General features: G+C 42.2%; 1 pseudogene; it reads left to right on the top strand.

Moving 5' to 3' along the window:
* Nucleotides 1-5,280: 5,280 nt before the first annotated feature.
* Nucleotides 5,281-6,209, top strand: LOC126062988 (olfactory receptor 1A1-like; annotated as a pseudogene).
* Nucleotides 6,210-18,557: the final 12,348 nt, after the last annotated feature.

Consider the following 18,557-nt stretch of genomic DNA (forward strand, 5'->3'; position numbering starts at 1 on the left):
TAGGACCGAGTAGAACTGCCCCCATGGGGTTTCCAAGACTGTAATCTTTATGCAAGCAGACTGCCACTTCTTTCTCCTGTTGCGTGACTGTTGGTTCGAACAGGCAACATTTTGGTTAGCAGCCAAACCCTGAGTCACTTTGGCCACCAGAGCTCCTTAGAATTATGTCTAAACCATTGCCCATTGAGTTGATTCCCACTCACAGTGACCCTACAGGACAGAATAGAACTGCCCCCATAGTTTCCAAGGAGCAGCTGGTGGATTCAAATGGCCAACCTTTTGGTTAGCTGTCAATGCTTAACCACTGCACCACCAGGGCCCCTAGAATTATGTCTAGAGTCTTTAAAATCACTCTTGCTATTGTGAATGGAGGTCGCTGGGTGAAACAAATGGTTTACACTCAACTAATAATTTAAATCTTGGCAGTTTGAACCCATCCAGCAGCTGCCTGATGGACAGGCCTGGGTATCTGCTTCCAGTAAGGTGGACAGTCAAAAAAAAAAAAAATGAGTTACAATTCTAATCTGTAACACATGAGGAATCGACTCCATGGCAATGGGTTTGGCATTTTGGTTTTATTGTGAATGGTGGAGGGTCTCTATAAAAATTATATTCTCTGAATTATTGCTACTTAAGTATACGAAAGTATGGAAGAGTACTGGTTTCTTTGTTCTTTCCAATTCTTATATGCCAATATATTTCCTAGTGCCGTTTTCTCAGTTAGGTCAACACTTCAAGAATTTCATGCACAGGGAGCAAGTAAAGCTCCCCTATATCATGTGGATCTGCGACCACATTTCTTGCACCGAAGGGGTATTAACATGCCATATTTTGGCCCTTAGGGCCTAATTCCTGAATGATAACCCTAAGCACCCACTGTAGTATCAACTATGGCTTAGAACACTTGTTTTGAGATTTCTTTTTGTTTGTCATACGTAGGTATTCCCATTTCTTTCTTTTAGATTTGGCTATGTGGCTTTTTTTTTTTTTTTTTTTTCACTTTTATGATTTGAAACCCTCATGGCATAGTGGTTAAGAGCTCAGCTGCTAACCAAAAGGGTGGCAGTTCCAATCCACCAGCTGCTCCTTGGAAACCCTATGGGGGGGGCAGGGCAGAGATGGTGAAGTAGTCAGACACTTCCAGTGGCCCCTCTTACAGCAAAGCCCAGAAAAAAACAAGTGAATCAATTATATATATTATAAGCTAGGAACCCTGAACGTCACAGGACAAGTTAAGAAATTGGACTGAGTAACGAGGGATGGAGAGAAGGTGCAGAAGCAGTGATGAGTTGCCAGACCTGACTAGGTGGAAACTGGTGCCCCTCAGCCCCGTTCCCTGGCACAACCGTGGAGGGGCTAGCGGTAGCATTTGGGACACAGTTACTTCAGCAAAAGAAGGCAAGAAAAGTGGAGCAGCCCGGATCCCCTGGTGTGACCATAGCAGGGCTGAGTCAGCAGCACACAGAGTCTACCCACACCCCCGGAGATGGTGAAAAAACAGCACTCTCAGCACAAGATAAGTGATTTCGTCTAACTTAATGTGTGGATCTAACAGCTCCTCCTTTTGAGAGAACTCTCGCATATGTCTGATCCCTTCTCCCTGTGCCCCAGCCAGCTTCAGTGACAGTTGACTTCCCTGGGCCTGAGATAGGGCTTGCTGCACTTCCTGAGCCATTCTCCCAGCCTTGGAGAAGGAACAAATTAACAAACAGGGGAAAAATAATCTGCCAACTCCCCTAATCTGGAAACTTAGAGCAGAAGCTGCTCCTGTCCAGGCACAGGTGGTCCACAGACTTTGAATATCTTTCTCCCCTGCTATGGACCCAGGATCTTGCTGTTATATTGCAAGGGTGAATGTGCTTCAGGTCTGACTGTAACTGTTTCAGCTGTGAGGTGGAGAGGTGGGTTTTTGACATTTGATACTGCTCTGCCTATTTAAGAGGGTCCTCACCTACCCACATCGGGGACCTGATAGCTGGTGGCTCCACCCACACCACCCAGCCACACACAACAGGGGTCCAAGGATAAGCAGTGCCTTCCAGTCCTTATAGTTAGAAGCATTGGGTGCCTGTGGTATGAATGTAGAGCCCACCCACCAGTGTGCTCTAGAGAACAGGGATGCACCTTCTTCACAGACACTCGGGGGAATGTTGTCAGCCCCCTTCCTTCCTCAGAGTGTGACCTTCTTCTGAAACCAGAAACCTGTGCATACACCAATCATCACTGCTCTCTAAGATCGTAGGTGAGAGCCTGCACCGCACACTGCGTGACCGACTACCTGGACAGCTGAGCTGAACTTATACAAGAATAGTGAATAGATTCCTAGGCTCATATACCTGATAACAGCTCTAGGCATCTGGTGACAGGACAAGAGTGCTTCCAAGGCTCCAATAATCAAGTTAGCTCACTCTAGTAGCCTTTTCAGGTATATCAAAACAACAAAGCAAGAAGCTAGGACACAGTGAGCAAACATAAAATAAATTAATGCAATAACTTACATGGCTGGGAGACAAAAGTTGATATCAAATCACATAAAGAAGCAGACCGTGATTGCTTCAACAAACTTCAAAATAAAGAATCAAGGAATCCTCTGGATGAAGAGGTCTTTCTGGAATTACCAGATGTAGAATACAAAAGATTAATAAAGAGAACTCTTCAAGACATCAGGAAGGAGATTAGAAAAAATGCAGAACAAGCCCAGGACTACCCAGATAAAGCAGTAGAGGAAATTAAGAAGGTTATTCAAGAACACAGTGAAAAATTTAACAAGGTGCAATCAGAAATTCAGTTTAACAATAAAATTTCAGAGTTGGACAACTCAGTAGAAAGCCAGGGGAGCAGAATTGAGGAGATGGAAGTCAGAATTAACAAAACTGAGGATAAAACACTTGGAAACAATATATTCTATGAAAAATCAGATAAAAGAATTTCAAGAAATGAAGAAAGCCTAAGAATCACGTGGGACTCTATCAAGAGAAATAACCAACGATTGATTGGAGTACCAGAACAGGAGTGATAACAGAAAATACAGAAAGAACTGTTCAAGATTTGTTGGCAGAAAACCTCCCTGATATCGTGAAAGAGGAGAAGATATCTCTTCAAGATGCTCATGAAAGCCCATACAAGGTAGATCCCAAAAGAAAGTGACCAAGAAGCCCTATGGGGCAGTTCTACTCTGCCCTCTAAGGTTGTTATGAGTTGGAATCGACTCAACAGCAAGAGGTTTTCATTTGTTTTTATAATCTATCTAGAAATTGTATGTGTTTTAATAAGAATGAGACCTACTAACATCAGCTTAGACTGCCATGTTTCCAAGAGCTCCATCTCTGAAATCTTACACTGCCATACCATATGCATAACCATACTCCCTGAGCTCTGCAGCTTTATTCATCCCTTCTAAACCTGAGATATTCTAATTCTGTGTAAAGATGGAGAAAGGCATTTCAGGAGAAGAAACTAAATTCCTTTAGAAGCAGAGGTGAGAAAGCACATCATATTTTTGAGAAAAATAGTTAGACTTGCATCCCCTGTGTCTAGAATATAGTTCATATGTACTGTAGCAGATGCTGAGAATTAGTGACTAACTGTAGATTGAATTCATTATTGAGTAGAGCTCTATCTAGAAAAACTAGTGAATTACTTAGGATAGCGTAGACTACGGTAACAAATACATCACAGTTCCAGTGAGTATTTCTAGTAGTAGATGGCCCTCCTGGAGGTGGAGAAGAAACAGGGGTCATCACACCAAGTGACTCCACCATTCCATTAAATGTCTATCCATTTGCATTCACCTGGCAAAGGGGGAAAGAGAGTGTGGAAGAAGCCCAGAACAAGAACACATAAATGGTCTGGCTAGAACTCAGTCACATGATGACATTTCACTACACGGGGGGCTTGGAAATGTAATCTTGCTGAGTGTCCAGGAAAAAAGAGAATAACAGTGATTTGGGTGAGCAACCGTTAATCTCTGCCACAACCCCTATGGTCTCAGAATGCAAGATAGATCAAAGAGGTGGGAACCTATAGTCAAGCAGTTAAGGGAGCAATACAACATTTCACATAGAAAATGAAGATGCAGTAAGCTAAAGCACTGAGACTATAATAGGAAAGTGGAGGTATGTAAGAATTATTTTAAGTGAAGAATCAACAAGATTAGATGTAGAGGTGAGGGGGAAAGTGAGTGAATGTGCCTGTGAGTACCTCACATGTGTGGAAATTGTAGAATAAACCTGGACTCAACTCAAGAAATATTGAGCACAGAATTATTTGCTTCAGCAATGAAAAATACTCCACAAGAATCTGTCTGGAGGATATAAAAACAAAAAGGATGTGGTTTTCCTCCTCAAAAAACCTTACAATTCTCCTTAGGACATATGTTCAGACTATGGAGTTTGGTCAGACATGTTGGTGGGATGATTGAACATGGAAATATGGGAAAGAGAGATCAACTCTACAGATAGAGCCTTCAGAGTCATTGACAGAATGGAAGTTGAAGCCATGGTGGAGCTGGATGAGTCACCAAAAGAAGTAATGAAAAAAGAGAGAAGATCAGGAAGAAAAGTCTTGTCATTACATATAGTTAAGGGCTTGGAAAAGAGATAAAACCTATCAAATGAGATGGTAAAACTCTACTTTGAAAATGAGACATATAGAACTGTGGAGAATTCACTGGGCTGATTTTGCTCCTTGTGATTTATAATTGGCCAATACCAATACAGATATGTGTAACCTCCTGGGCTCTGGCTCACTCTGGGTTTGGTCAGTGGACCAATTCCTAATTGTCCAGGGTAGACCTTCTACTGATATATCCATTACACTGGCGTATGTTGTCTTAGATTCCAAAATGCTTTCATTTCATTATCATGTGTAATAAAATTAATGTGTAATTCTGGCTTCTCCATTAAGTTGTAAAGTCCATGAGGGCAGAGACTATGCCTCAATTCACCTTCTTTTCTCCAACACAGTGCTTGGCACAGATTTCATTCTTAATAATTCTGTGTCCAACAAATGGATAAATGAACTGTATTGTTCTCGGATTTGCTATTTTCCATGAGGCCTAAGAGAGTATTTGGCAAATGGAGTGTCCAGGGGTGACTGGCAATTTGTCCCATTGACCAACAGGGACTTCTGTCCCCCAAAATATTGGCTATCTCAGGATTTAGTAAACCTAGGTAGAGCCGGAGCTGAACTTCACAGTCAAAGGTGGTGAATAAGGATGATCATTATACACAGTAAATTCGTTAGTAATCTGGAATCTCTCTCTTTCATACTGAAGGAGCCATGAAGGAAGGAAACCAGTCCTCTATCCTGGGTTTCATTCTCCTGGGAATTACCGGTCAGCAACAGCAGGAAGATATATTCTTCATTCTCTTCCTGTTTATTTACCCCAGCGCACTGATTGGAAATCTGCTCATCATCTTGGCCATTCATTCCGACATTCGCCTTCACAATCCAATGTACTTTTTCCTTGCCGATCTCTCCTTTGTTGACATCCTCCTCTCATCTGTAACTGTCCCTAAGATGCTAGCAAACCATCTCTTGTGCAGCAAAACCATTTCCTCTGAAGAATGTCTAACACAGATGCATTTCATGATTGCCTTTGGCACAACAGATAGCTATATCTTGGCTGTGATGGCATATGATTGTGCCATAGCCATCAGGCGCCCTCTTCATTACACAACAATTATCAGCCCAAGGTCCTGTGTCTTGTTTGTCGTTGGGTCTTAGGTGGCTGGAAATGCTAATGCCCTCTCCGACACTCTGCTTACAGCTAGTCTGTCCTTCTGTGGGAACCGGGAAGTGGCCAACTTCTACTGCGACATTACCCCTTTGCTCAAATTGTCCTGTTCTGATATCCACTTTAATACAAAAATGATGTACCTAGGGGTTGGTGTTTTCTGTGTGCCATTAATATGCATCGTTATCTCCTATATTCAGGTCTTTTCTACTGTCCTACGGGTTCCATCCACCAGGGGTGTGCTCAAAGCTTTCTCTACCTGTGGTCCCACCTCACAGTTGTTTCTTTGTATTATGGGACAGTCATGGGAATGTATTTCCGTCCTCTGACCAGTTACAGCCTGAAGGATGCAGTGATAACTGTGATGTACACAGCAGTGACCCCAATGTTAAATCCTTTCATCTATAGTCTGAGAAACCGGGACATGAAAGCTGCCTTGGGGAAACTCTTCAGCAAGAGAATTTCCTCATAACCAACTTGAGGTCATACACTGGGAAGGGCAGTCACCATTAAGCATGCACATAAGAGTCCAGCCCCAATGTCTTCCCCCCACCAAGAAACCTTCATTGATCTTTGCAGCCAAAGCATTCCTCTTCTCAAAAACCTTGTAATACTTTGGTGAGACAACTTACTGACACTGTACACATTGTTGCTCCTTTTGCCAGAGTGGCAGTACACAAATATTGAGTTCATGCCCCAGTTATGCTACTGAATAGCAGAAAAAGTTGAGAAAGTATGAACCTAGGCTCCCACATCTACTTATTAGGAATAATATATCTGTATTGCTTCCAAAACAGGGTTTAGAAGATCACATAATCTCATGCTTTGAGGGATATAAATCACTATTGAAATGTCAATTTTTATCACACTACTATGTTTAATCACCCCTACTGTGCTCATACAGGCCCCTGTTGGGACAGTGGTTAAAAAGCTGGGCTGCTAATCAAAAGGTTGGCACTTCCAATCCACCAGCCACCTCTTGGAAATCCTATGGGGCAGTTCTACTCTGTCCTATAGGATCACTATGAGTCAGAATCCACTAGATGGCAGAGGATTTGGTTTGGTTTTTTAATGTTTGTACAGTAGTGGAGTTCAATTCCCCTTGTTCAACTTTAAGTTAGTCAGAGGAATAATATAAGGGTGTTTCAGGCTTTGATGGTATGAAGTTTTGCTAAGAATCTATAGTTCTTCGCCTGTTCTTTTGTACTATCCTCCTTGACACTTATTTCACCAGTGAAATTACAATGATCGTAAGAATCTATGTGTACATATGTGGCTTTAACTGCAAATAAAAATCACTGAACCTACATGTCAAGTCAATTATTGTTTGCCTCAGCCATCTTCCTTTGATTCTGCCAAACATGGTGTCCTGAAGTGATTCTTTAAACTTGTGCTCAGCTGCTAATCGAAAGGTTGGCAGATTGAGCCCAGTGACACCAAAAAAGAAAGGCCTGGTGACCCGCTTCCATAAATATTCAACCAAGAAAACCCTATGGGTATCAGTTCTACTTTGTAACATCTGGAGTTGCCATGAGTCAGAATGGACTTAGTGACAATGATTTTCTGTGTGTATGTGTGTGTGTGTGTGTGCATACATGTGTGTGTGTCCTCTAGGTGAAAGTTTACAGAGCAAATTAGTTTCTCATTAAACAATTAATACACATTTTGTTTTGTGACATTGGTTGCCAGCCCCATGACATGTCAACACTCTCCCTTCTCTACTTCGGTTTCCCTATTTCCATTTGACCAGATTTCCTGTCCCCTTTCACCTTCTCAGCCTCGTCCCTAGGCTGGTGTGTCCATTTAGTCTCATATGCATGGTTGAAATACGTGCATTATTGTTTGTTTTACAGGCTTGTCATATTTTTTGTTTTTGTTTTCCTTTAATTTACTTCATATACTTAAGAAATTTGGTTATTACTTAAATTCTAAGTCCCCATGATTGACTAAGCCAGGAAAAGACTATATGTTGGTATGTCAGCTAAGGTTCAGTCAGGAAACAGAAATCACACCTGGTATTTTTAAACAAATTATTTAATATAGGAAATTGAATACATAGGTGTATCCTAAAATAGACTAACACAGAAAAAAAGATGGCTACTGAATTAACCCTGAAAATATTTACTGCAAAGGAGTTCCACAAGAACTGGAGAAACAAGAGGGAAAAGTGGCATCACCAGCAGCTAGGCACCCAGAGGAGGGACAGCCACTTCTCTGATGCTCAGATGTCTGAGGGGAGCTGCTGAACAGTGGACACGTGGTCCTTACCTGGTGATGTGACTCAAATTTTCATTCCTGAGGGGTCTGAGTACTCAATTTAAAAAAACCTGTTGCCATCCATTCTGACTCATGGAGACCCCATATGTCACAGAGTAGAACTGCTCCATAGGGTTTTCTTGACTATAATTTTTATAGAAGCAGACCACCAGGCCTTTAATCCGTAGATAGCTGTGTGGGTTCAAACCTCCAACCTTTAGGTTACCAGCCAATCACATTTAGGACAACCTTTCTTTGGTTCTTTAGTTCCTATTAACCTTTGCTATTGGATATCGTCTTAGGCTGGGTTCTCTAGACAAGCAAAACCAGTAAAGCATATAAATATATATGGACAGAGTTTTATATCAAGGAAAAGGCTCAGGCAATTGTACAAGTTGGAACTTCCCAAGCCCTTGGATCAGGATAGGGCCTTCTCCTGATTCAGGTGCCCAAGTGGACTGGCAAACCCAAGATCAGCAGGTGGGAGAGCAGGGCTGTGCTCACAGACTGTAAAGACTGACAACAAATCACAAGATCTGCAGGTAAGATGCTGGCTCAAGTCCCAAGAACTAGAGATCAGATGAACCCAGGAGCCAGCTGCAGGTTCCAGAACAGTCAAAAGCTGTAAAGTTCACTTATATTCGGATGTGGGCCACATGCTCAAGAAAACTCTCTTTCAAAAGATTGGCTAACCAAAGCAGATCCCATCATGGGGGTGATCACATATAAACACTGAGAATTATGGCAGAGCCAAGTTGACACACAATCTTAACCATCACAGTCCATCACTTTCAACCTGGCACCTGTACACATCTCCCTAAACCATGCATAATCTCTGGATAAAGACAATTGCAAAGTCATACTTGTACCTAAAATGATTCAACTAACAGGTGTACAGCCGAAAACACACTAGCCCAGTTTACATCTTATATTTTAAGAGTGAAGACAACAAAAATATTTGATGCACACATACAAAGCAGAAATACTCATAACAATTACACTCATCATTTCTGCAACTGGTCAGATTGCCATAACTGGTATTTAGAGCTACCTCCTTCCACCACCCATTCTGTATTCCCTTTGCTCTCAGCAAGCACCTCAGCTGGTCATGGTTCTTTACCTGGTGGGGTGTCTTAGTCTGCGTTCTCTAGAGAAACAAAGCCAGTAAAGCTTATCAAAGTGTATAGTGAGAAATTTAATCAAGGAGATGGCTCAGGCAATGGTAGAAGCTAGAACTTCCCAAATCAGTGGATCAGGATAGAGGCTTCCCTCGATTCAAGTAGCCACAGGGGCTGGTAAACCGAAGATGAGCAGTTCAGAGAGCAGGGCTCTTGCTCACAGGCTGTGAATACCAACGAATCCCAAGACTGGTAAGCAAGACCGCAAGGCTTCTCCTGATTCAAGTAGCAGCAGGGGCTGCTAACCCAAGATGGGCAGGTCAGAAGGCAGGCCTCCCACTCACACACAGGCTGTGAAGATCTATGCATCCCAAGATCAGCAGGTAAGCTAACACCTCAACTCCCAAGGACTGGAGATCAGACAAACAGGAGGTAGCCACAGGATCCAGAGCAAGGAAAGAACCAGAAAGTCTGCATATATTCAGATGCAGGCCACACCCCCAAGAAAACTCTGCTTCAACTGATTGGCCACTCACAGCAGATTCCATTATGGGAATGATCACTTATAAACACTGAGAATCATGGCCCAGCCAGCTTGACACACAATCTTAACCATCACATGGGGTGACCCAAACTTTCATTCCTGAGGGGTCTGGGCCATTAGTTGTCATGTCAGAATTGGGTTGTAGTTTTCCATTGACTTTAATCACAGGGCATAGTAGTACTAAGAGACACCCTAAGGGATCTCCTGCATTTCAGACATACTCTTCTTTACCTCCATTATGTAATATCAATCCTATTTCCTCTTGGTAATCAGGATCAGTCATACCAGCCAGTGTGGTAATTCCCTTCTTTGCCCATTGATCCAGAGGCAAAAGGAGCCCAAGGTGAGCAGGTTGCATTCTTAGCTTCCAGTTCAATGAAATCAGTGATGTGTCTCCAGGTGGGAGCATTCCTCCATTTGGAACAAAGACCTCTAGACCTGCAGAGCCTAAGGTAATGGGGACTGGAAGCAAAGATCTTGCCAGTGGGTCACTAGGAGTAACAGCAAGTGGTGTAATTTCTATTTCCACCCTTTGATTCCTGGACCCAATAATTCTGGCTGTGGGAGAAACAGCACCATATATTATTGGAAGCTGGTTTAGAGCACAAACAGCCACCTGGAGAACATTGCCCCAATCCTGCAAGGTACTGCCACCTAGATGGCACCATAATGGTATACAATCACGCATCTGACCATTCTCCTTCCAAGCAAAGTGAACACCTAGATGCACTGCTGGAAGTTCTGCCCCTTGGGAGGATTTTCTTTCACCACTGTCCTTCAGGGAGGTCCTAGAAAGGGGCTGTGGTGCTGCCGCCGTCCATTTTTTAGTGGTGCTGCCGCTGTCCATTTTTTAGTGGTGCCTGCATGTAGCACAGAACCAGCTGTAAAACAGGCATGAGTTTTCTCTTCTTCAGTCAACTGATCATAAGGAATTCTCCATCAGGCCATAGGTGCATACTGGGAGATGGAAAATAATGTGACAGAAGCGTACACCACGGGTATTTGGGCCACTTTCTCATTCAACATATTTGTGCCTTCAGGTCCTGCTCGGGCCCAACATCATATATACCACTTCCATTTAATGACAGAGTGCTCCTATGCACATCCAACCTTATGACTCTGTGGGTCAGACAACACTCAGTTCATGATGGGCAGCTCAGGCCACATGGTGACTTGGTGTCCCATGATTAAGCTTTCAGTCTCTACTAAGGCCCAGTAGCAAGCCAAAAGCTATTCCTCAGTTATTTGCAGAGGATAACACGGTTTTGCTCCAAAATCCTAAGGGTCTGTGTTGTGATTCCTCAATAGGAGCCTGCCAAAGACACCAAACAGCATCTCTATCTGCCACAGACACTTCCAGCACCATTGGATCTGTGGATCATATGGCCCAATTGGCAAAGCAGCTTGCACAGCAGCCTGAACCTGTTGCAAAGCATTCTCTTGTTCTGGGCCCCACTGAAAACTAGTAGCTTTTCGAATCACTTGGTAAGTAGGCCAAAGTAGTACATCCAGATGAGGAATACATTGCCTCCAAAATCCATAGAGGCCCACTAGGCATTGTTCCCCCTTTTTAGTTGTGGGAGCAGCCAGATGCAAAAACTTATTCTTCACTTTAAAAGGACTATCTCAACATGCCCCACACCACTGGACCCCTAGAAATTTCACTGAGGTGAAAGGTGCCTGAATTTTTGTGGGATCACTTTCTCGCCCTCTAGCACACAAACATTTTACCAATAAGTCCAGAGTCATTGACATTTCTTCCTTACTAGGTTCAGCCAGCATATTGTCATCAATGTAACGGACCAGTGTGATGTCTGTGGAAGGAAAAGGCAATCAAGGTCCCTGCTGACTAAATTATTACATAGGGCTGGAGAGTTAATGTAGCCCTGAGGTATGCAACTAAAAGTGTATTGCTGGCTTTCCCGGGAAAACTCCTTCTGATGGTTCTTCCAAACGGGTTTGGAGAAAAAGACATTAGCCAGATTAATAGCTGTATATCAGGCTCCAGGTGATGTATTAATTTGCTCAAGCAACGAAAGTACACCTGGAACTGTAGCTGCAACTGGAGTCACCACCACCTGGTTAAGTTTTTAATAATCTACTGTCTTTCTCCAAAATCCATCTGTTTTTGCACCTGCATCCTTCAAGTCCTTAACGGTAGCAGTAATCTCTCCAGGAATACAGTATTGCTTTTGGTTTACTATTTTCCCAGGTAGGGGCAGTTCTAATGGCTTGCACTTGGCTTTTCCTACCATAATAGCACTTACTTCATTTGTCAGGGATTCAGTGTGTGGGTTCCACCAGTTGCTGAGTGTATCTATTCCAATTATTCATTCTGGAACTGGGGAAATCATTACAGGATGGGTTCAGGGAACCACTGGATCTATTGTAAGACAGACATGAGTCAAGACACCATTGATATCCTGACCTCCATGTGCCCCCACTCTGACTGGTGGACCACAGTGCCTTTTTGGGTCTCTTGGAATTAGTGTCAGTTCAGAGCCAGTATCCAGTGATCTCTGAAAAGTCTGATTATTTCCTTTCTCCAGTGAACAGTCACTCTCATAAAAGGCCATAAACCCCTTTGGGGAATGCTGGGAGAGAGATTAACAGTATAAATGTTGGGCAACTTATTGGAGTCCTTCCTCAAGGGGACCCAGTATCTCCTTCATTCAAGAGATTGTGGATCTTTAAACTTGCTCAATTCTAGAAATTGATTGAGGGAATTTGACTGTCTATTCTGGCAATTTGACTTAGAGTGCTGTTCACCTGACCTTGAATTCATCCATTTGTACAGATCAAGTAAATATTTAGTAGATTTCCTATCTGTTTCACTCCTAGGGAAACCATGACTCAGTAGCCAACACCATAAATCCATACAAGTCAGACTATTCTAATCACTGCTTTGACTCTGCTGTCCATTACTATAACCGCACTCACCTTCTCTTTGTGGATTGAGTGCTGCCACTTGGACCCTACTACTACAGGGTCCAATCAGCCCCATTGTAGTTAGGTGTCTAATTCAGTTAGAGCAGTTCACTCTGCAAAATCCGATTTACATAAAATAGCAATCACAGCAGTGTTCAAAGATGCTGGCGCTCCCTTCACAAATTTGTTCCTCACAGTTGTGGTAAAAGGTATGTTCTCTGGGCATTCCATGTGCGGGTCTGTGGGTCTAATCTGATAAATCCACTCTAGCATGCCAGTTTCTCTAAGCCTTTGGGTACCTTCTTCTGTAGTATACAAAGGCAAGTCTGGTACTTCAACTTGATTTAGTGTAGGCCACTTCATAAGCCATGATTCAGCAACCCATCCAAGTAAACTATTAGCTCCTTTCCTTACTTCTCGAGCTAAAACACTGAATGAAGTGTCTAGGCTTACTGGATCCATATCGATAAACTCAGGCAGATCCACCTTTATGTTCCTTACACTATTATCCCATACCCTCAATTGCCATTTCCACACATTTCCCTGGGTTTCTGTTTGTACATATTAGAAAAGTCAAGCAGTTCATTTGGAGTGTAGCATACCTCCTCCTGGGTCACACTTTGTCCTTCACCTTTTGGAGATCATTGGAACTTAAGTCTAGTTTAGGTCCAGAAACCAGAATTGGTAGTGTAGAATTGTTTTGAGAACATTCGGCATTGTCTTGTAAAGCATCTGCCTCAGGTGATGCCCCAGGCAATGACTCAGGCAAGGGCTCTTTAGAGGCAGCTGGGATAAGGCTGCTCTCGTTAGATGGGAGTGGAGGGGCTAATGGTTTTTCTGGGCAGGGTGGTGTAGCAGACAAACATGAAGTAATCTCTTCAGATGGAAGTGGTTCTGTTGGCAGGAGTGATTCAATGAAGATTAGGGGCTCAGTGTCTCCAGCTTGTAGAATGAATAAATGAATGACTGTAGAATGAATGAATGAATCTTGTAGAAGAATGAGTTGGAATGGTGGTCACAGATTACTAATAGAATAGATAATCACCTGCCCATATGTCCCCAACCCAAGTTTCAGGATCCCATTTCTTCCCAATCAATGCCCTCACTATAACTTCAGACACCTCTTGAGGTTGGAAATTGAGCTGTCGTTGTAATTCAGCCACTCTTACAATAAGGCTCTGGGTTTGGTCTTCTGCAATCTCAGCTCTGTTGCTACAAGAAATAAGGCTTTCTTTCAAAGCACAAGTGGAAACTTTGAGGTCATTTATGCGGCACTTCAGCTTTGCCTCTGAAGCCCTGAGCACACCTCTTTCTTTTACCAGTTAGTCCAGCGAAAGTAGGACCAACCAACCAGCTTCCTTATACTTCAAATTCTGACAAAACTATAGAAAGATATCACACATGTCTTATCAAGAGCCTCGACTTGCACCAATACCCAATCTACTAGTGGTGATATTTTGCATATCTCTATCGCCACCTCATGCCATGGATTAGCTGAGCCCTCTTTACTGCTGGAAGCAAGTCATCAACATCTCTTAGACTAAGCAGACTTGAGAGCCAATTTAGAAAACTCATCATTACGAGTTTGTTTCTCTAGAACCACTCTCGGCACCAAATGTCTTAGGCTGGGTTCTCTAGAGAAGCAAAACTAGTAAAGTGTGTAAATATATAGACAGAGTAATTTATATCAAGGACATGGCTCAGGCAATTGTAGAGGCTGGAAATTCCCAAGCGTGTGTATCAGGATGGGGGCTTCTCCTGATTGACGTAGCCGAATGGACTGGCAAACCCAACACTGGCAGGTAAAAGAACAGGGCTTTCTGCTCACAGGTTGTGAAGATCAATGAATCACAAGATCAGCAGGTAAGCTGCTAGCTCAAGTCCCAGGAAGTGGAGACCCAATGAACAGGAGCCAGCTGCAGGATCCAGAGCAGGCAAAAGCCATAACGTCCACTTATGTTCGGATGCAGGCAACATGCCCAAGGAAATTCCCCTTCAACTGGCTGGCTACTCACAGCAGTTTCCATCATGGAGGTGATCACATGTAAACATCAAGAATCATGGCTCAGCCAAGATGACACACAATCTTGACCATCACAGATACGGAAATACCAAGAGTCACCCAAAAGAAACTCCTGGGTTCCAAACCCAGTCCTCTTTACCCCAATTATGTAGCAACAGCACAATTTCCTTTGGTAATGGGAATCATTCCCTCCAACTAGTAGATATTGCTTTTTTCTGAATGACCTACAGAGACATGCAATAATTTGGTTGAATCTTAGAGACATCATATTAAATTGAAAAAATAAAAGTAAAGCCTGAAAGATTGTTATTGGTACCCTTTTAATAAAGTTATAAACAACTTTTTTAGTACACTTTCAGGGAATATATACGCAATAAAAGCGTACAAAAGCAAAGCAAGGGAAAGATGAACAGAGGATACAGGATGAGGGAAAACTCAAGAAGGGAGAGTAAGGGGAGTGGAATCGAGAATACCATTCAGTTAGATATGGTTACTGCTAAAGTCTTAATTTTCAGGTTAGGTGGTGGGTCCATGGATGTTTATCATATTATTCTAGAGAGATTGACAGACAGATGCTCTGCATAAAGCAATGATGAGAGCTTGTCTGAAATCAAGGGTTGGATAGAGAGGTGAGTAAGGGAGAGCTGGGAAACCAGTAGTTCAATTAGGCAGCTCTTATAGCTATCTAGTGAAGAGAGAGTGAAGATACAGACAAAGAATTCACATGCAAAATGTTGTAGAAATAGAAATAATCAAAAGTCATTTTTATGACAGCAGTAAATAAGCAGATGAAAATGTCTTCAAGATTTGGAGGTTGAGCCACTAAAAGATAAAGCATGCCTTTAATGAATACAGTGTACACGATGGTAATTAAAAAATAATAATAATAAGTTCTTTTTTCAGTGCATTTGCAAGGGTTCCTGTGGGATGCTGTAATGGAGGTACTCAAATAGAATGAAGATGTGAAAGCTTGGAGCAAAATTAACAGCACATACAGCAGAGTGAAGTTAATAAATAAAGTTACGGAAATCAATGAAATTAATTATCTAAGAGTGTAGACTGAGAATCTTGTGGAATGTATAAATGAATGAATGTAGAAAGAATGAACGTTTTAGAAGAATGAGTGGGAATGGTGGTCACAGATTACTTTGATAAACTAAATAAAGCTGTAGTCACAGTCCACAAAAAATATTTGCAAATTTTATGAGGGTTAAATCATCATTTTCATCATAGTTCTTTTCCATACCATCCCACAATTACTTGCTCCTCGTGAATACCCAGTACACAAGCCATGGAAGTATAAGAGAGTCTGGGAAGGACACTAAGAGCAAAACGTGATTACTAGGAAGAAAACATTCCTGATGGAAAGTCATCTTATAAATGTCTGGGAAGGCCATGTTCTGGAAACTGGAGCATGATTCCAATACAGGCCCAGGTAACAACAGAACCAACAGGGTGGTGTGACCTGAAACATAGCTGGAGGAAAATGCAATTTAATAGACATTTTTCAGCATCTACCATGTGCATAGTCTGATAGATTTTGGAGAGTTATCCAACAATTTAATGACTAGTATAGGAGGTAGTAAAATAATAACATTTACAAAATATATGTACCAGGCTCTGTTCTAAGAACTTTTCAGATATTTCCATGATATCAGCATAACAACTTTATGAAAATGTTATTTATTATTATTATTATTACAAAAGTGGGTTTAATTAGTTAAGTTAAATAACTGTCCAAGGTCATACAGCCAGTAAGTGGCAGAGCCTAGATTCAAACCAGCCAGAACTCACAGTTTCCACCATGGTCCTTTACAAAAATGCAGTGACCTCTCTGGCACAGGGTACAGTAAAACACAGGACAATGACCATCAATCAAGGCTGTTATAAAAGTTACATGTACGTGAATCTAAGAATCTACTTAGGATACCTACTGGCAGTATGCTGGGCCATGGAAAGTATAACTTCTAGCCTAACACTCCTTGTGTCAACCCTGGAGCAAAGATGAACTACAATTCTTCTTTGCCACACTGAACACCAGAAATGTTTCAATGTGGGTCAGAAGAAAGACCAAGAGCTCAATTGTACCATAGTCCTTGTAGTCCAAAGGGATGGTTCCAGGAATGTGCTGAACCTCAGAGGAAAGGGACCCACATTCCAAGAAAGATCCTAGAATATCTCATCCCAGAACTTGGACCATGAACAAAGACCCTCTTGAAAACTTTCTCCCCGATTAATCCCCCTGGAAAAAAACTCTGGGAACAATTACTCTTGGGATCCACTGTATCCCCTCAGGGCACAGTTGGAGGAGTGTGTAAATGAGTCTCAACAGTTGCTCTGACTTTGACCTTAATGAAGACCTGAGCGAGATGTGTTTCCAGAGCTTTTATAACCTAGTGACTATTCCAAATTTTCTCTATGCTATGACCCGTACTGCTTCTTAAGGAAGAAGCTAGATGACTCAATTCAGGGTTCATTCAGGATACCTCCAGTCACACAGGCTCTGTCTGCCCCTTCTCCTCCAAGGTTGGGAAACAGAGGGCTCCTGTTTCCATATCAACCTGGCCCTGTCTCCTCCACCTTAGGAACAGTGGACCAGGGACCCACTCTCCAGACATTCTACTGATCCTTTCTCCATCGTGTTCCCAAAAAGCATTGTTGAAAGGAGCTAGACCACTTGGCTGGAAATTTCCCGTTTATGGAAGGAGTGTGAAGGCCACAAGGCCAGGGCTCTTTGGGGAAGCATCAAGCTCAGCAAGAATCCTCAGGTAGGAGTGTAGACATTGCAGAAGAGTCTTTACGACATCAAGGGATAGCTAGCTTTTAGCTAAGCACTTATGTGCCAGCAACTGCCTTTTGAGCAATATCTCTGTTGACCCTCACAAACCGCCAAGAGGTAAGTAGAACTGTTACGTGTTTTATCAGATCAAGTAGAAAAAAATGGTGAAATTAATTGCATAAAGTAACAGAGAGAAGGAATGGCAAAGTTAGGGCTAGAATCCTGTCTTGACTCCAGAACCCAAATTCTCAAAGAGGGAAGAGATGGGGATAAACACAAGGCAGCGAGAAAGCACACGTGCTGTCCCCTTCTCTTCTCCCCTCTCAGAGCATTCTGCTTTCCCTCCTCCATGTACAATCCAGCATCAGCAACCACAACAATGAACCAAAGGTACAGAAAAAAGTACACATTCTTTTGCAACACACATGGAACGTTCCCCAGAATAGACCACATCTTAGGCCACAAAGCAATCTTTAACAAAATCCAGAACATTGAGATAATACAAAGTAACTTCTCTGACCACAGTGTCATCAGAGTAGAAATTAACAACAGGAAGAGCAAGGGAAAAAGATCAATTGTGTGGAAACTGAATTACACTCCACTTAAAAACCACTGGGTAATAGAAGAAATCAGAAATGGAATCAAAAAATTCCTAGAATCAAACGCGAATGAAAACACATCATACCAAAACCTTTGGAACACAGCAAAGGCAGTACTCAGAGGTCAATTTATAGCAATAGATGCACACATCAAAAAGAAGAAAGGGACAAAATTAAAACCTTAGCTACACAACTTGAACAAATAGAGAACAGCAAAAGAAGCCCATAGCCACCAGAAGAAAGGACATAATAAAGATCAGAGCACAAGTAAATGTAATAGAAAATAGAAAAACAATAGAAAGAATCAACAAAACCAAAAGTTAGGTCTTCGAAAGAATCAACAAAATCAATAAACCACTGGCCAAACTGACAAAAGAAAAACAGGAGAGGATGTAAATAACCCAAATAAGAAATGAAATGGGGGACATTACAACAGAGACAAATGAAATAAAAAGGATCATAACAGAGTATTATGAAAAACTATACTCCAACAAATTTGAAAACCTAGAGGAAATGGACAAATTATTAGAAACCCACTACTTACCCTATACAGAAAAATCCACCCAACAGCCC

This window comes from Elephas maximus, chromosome 19 (assembly GCF_024166365.1).
Source record: "Elephas maximus indicus isolate mEleMax1 chromosome 19, mEleMax1 primary haplotype, whole genome shotgun sequence".
In the NCBI taxonomy this organism is placed as follows: Eukaryota; Metazoa; Chordata; class Mammalia; order Proboscidea; family Elephantidae; genus Elephas; species Elephas maximus.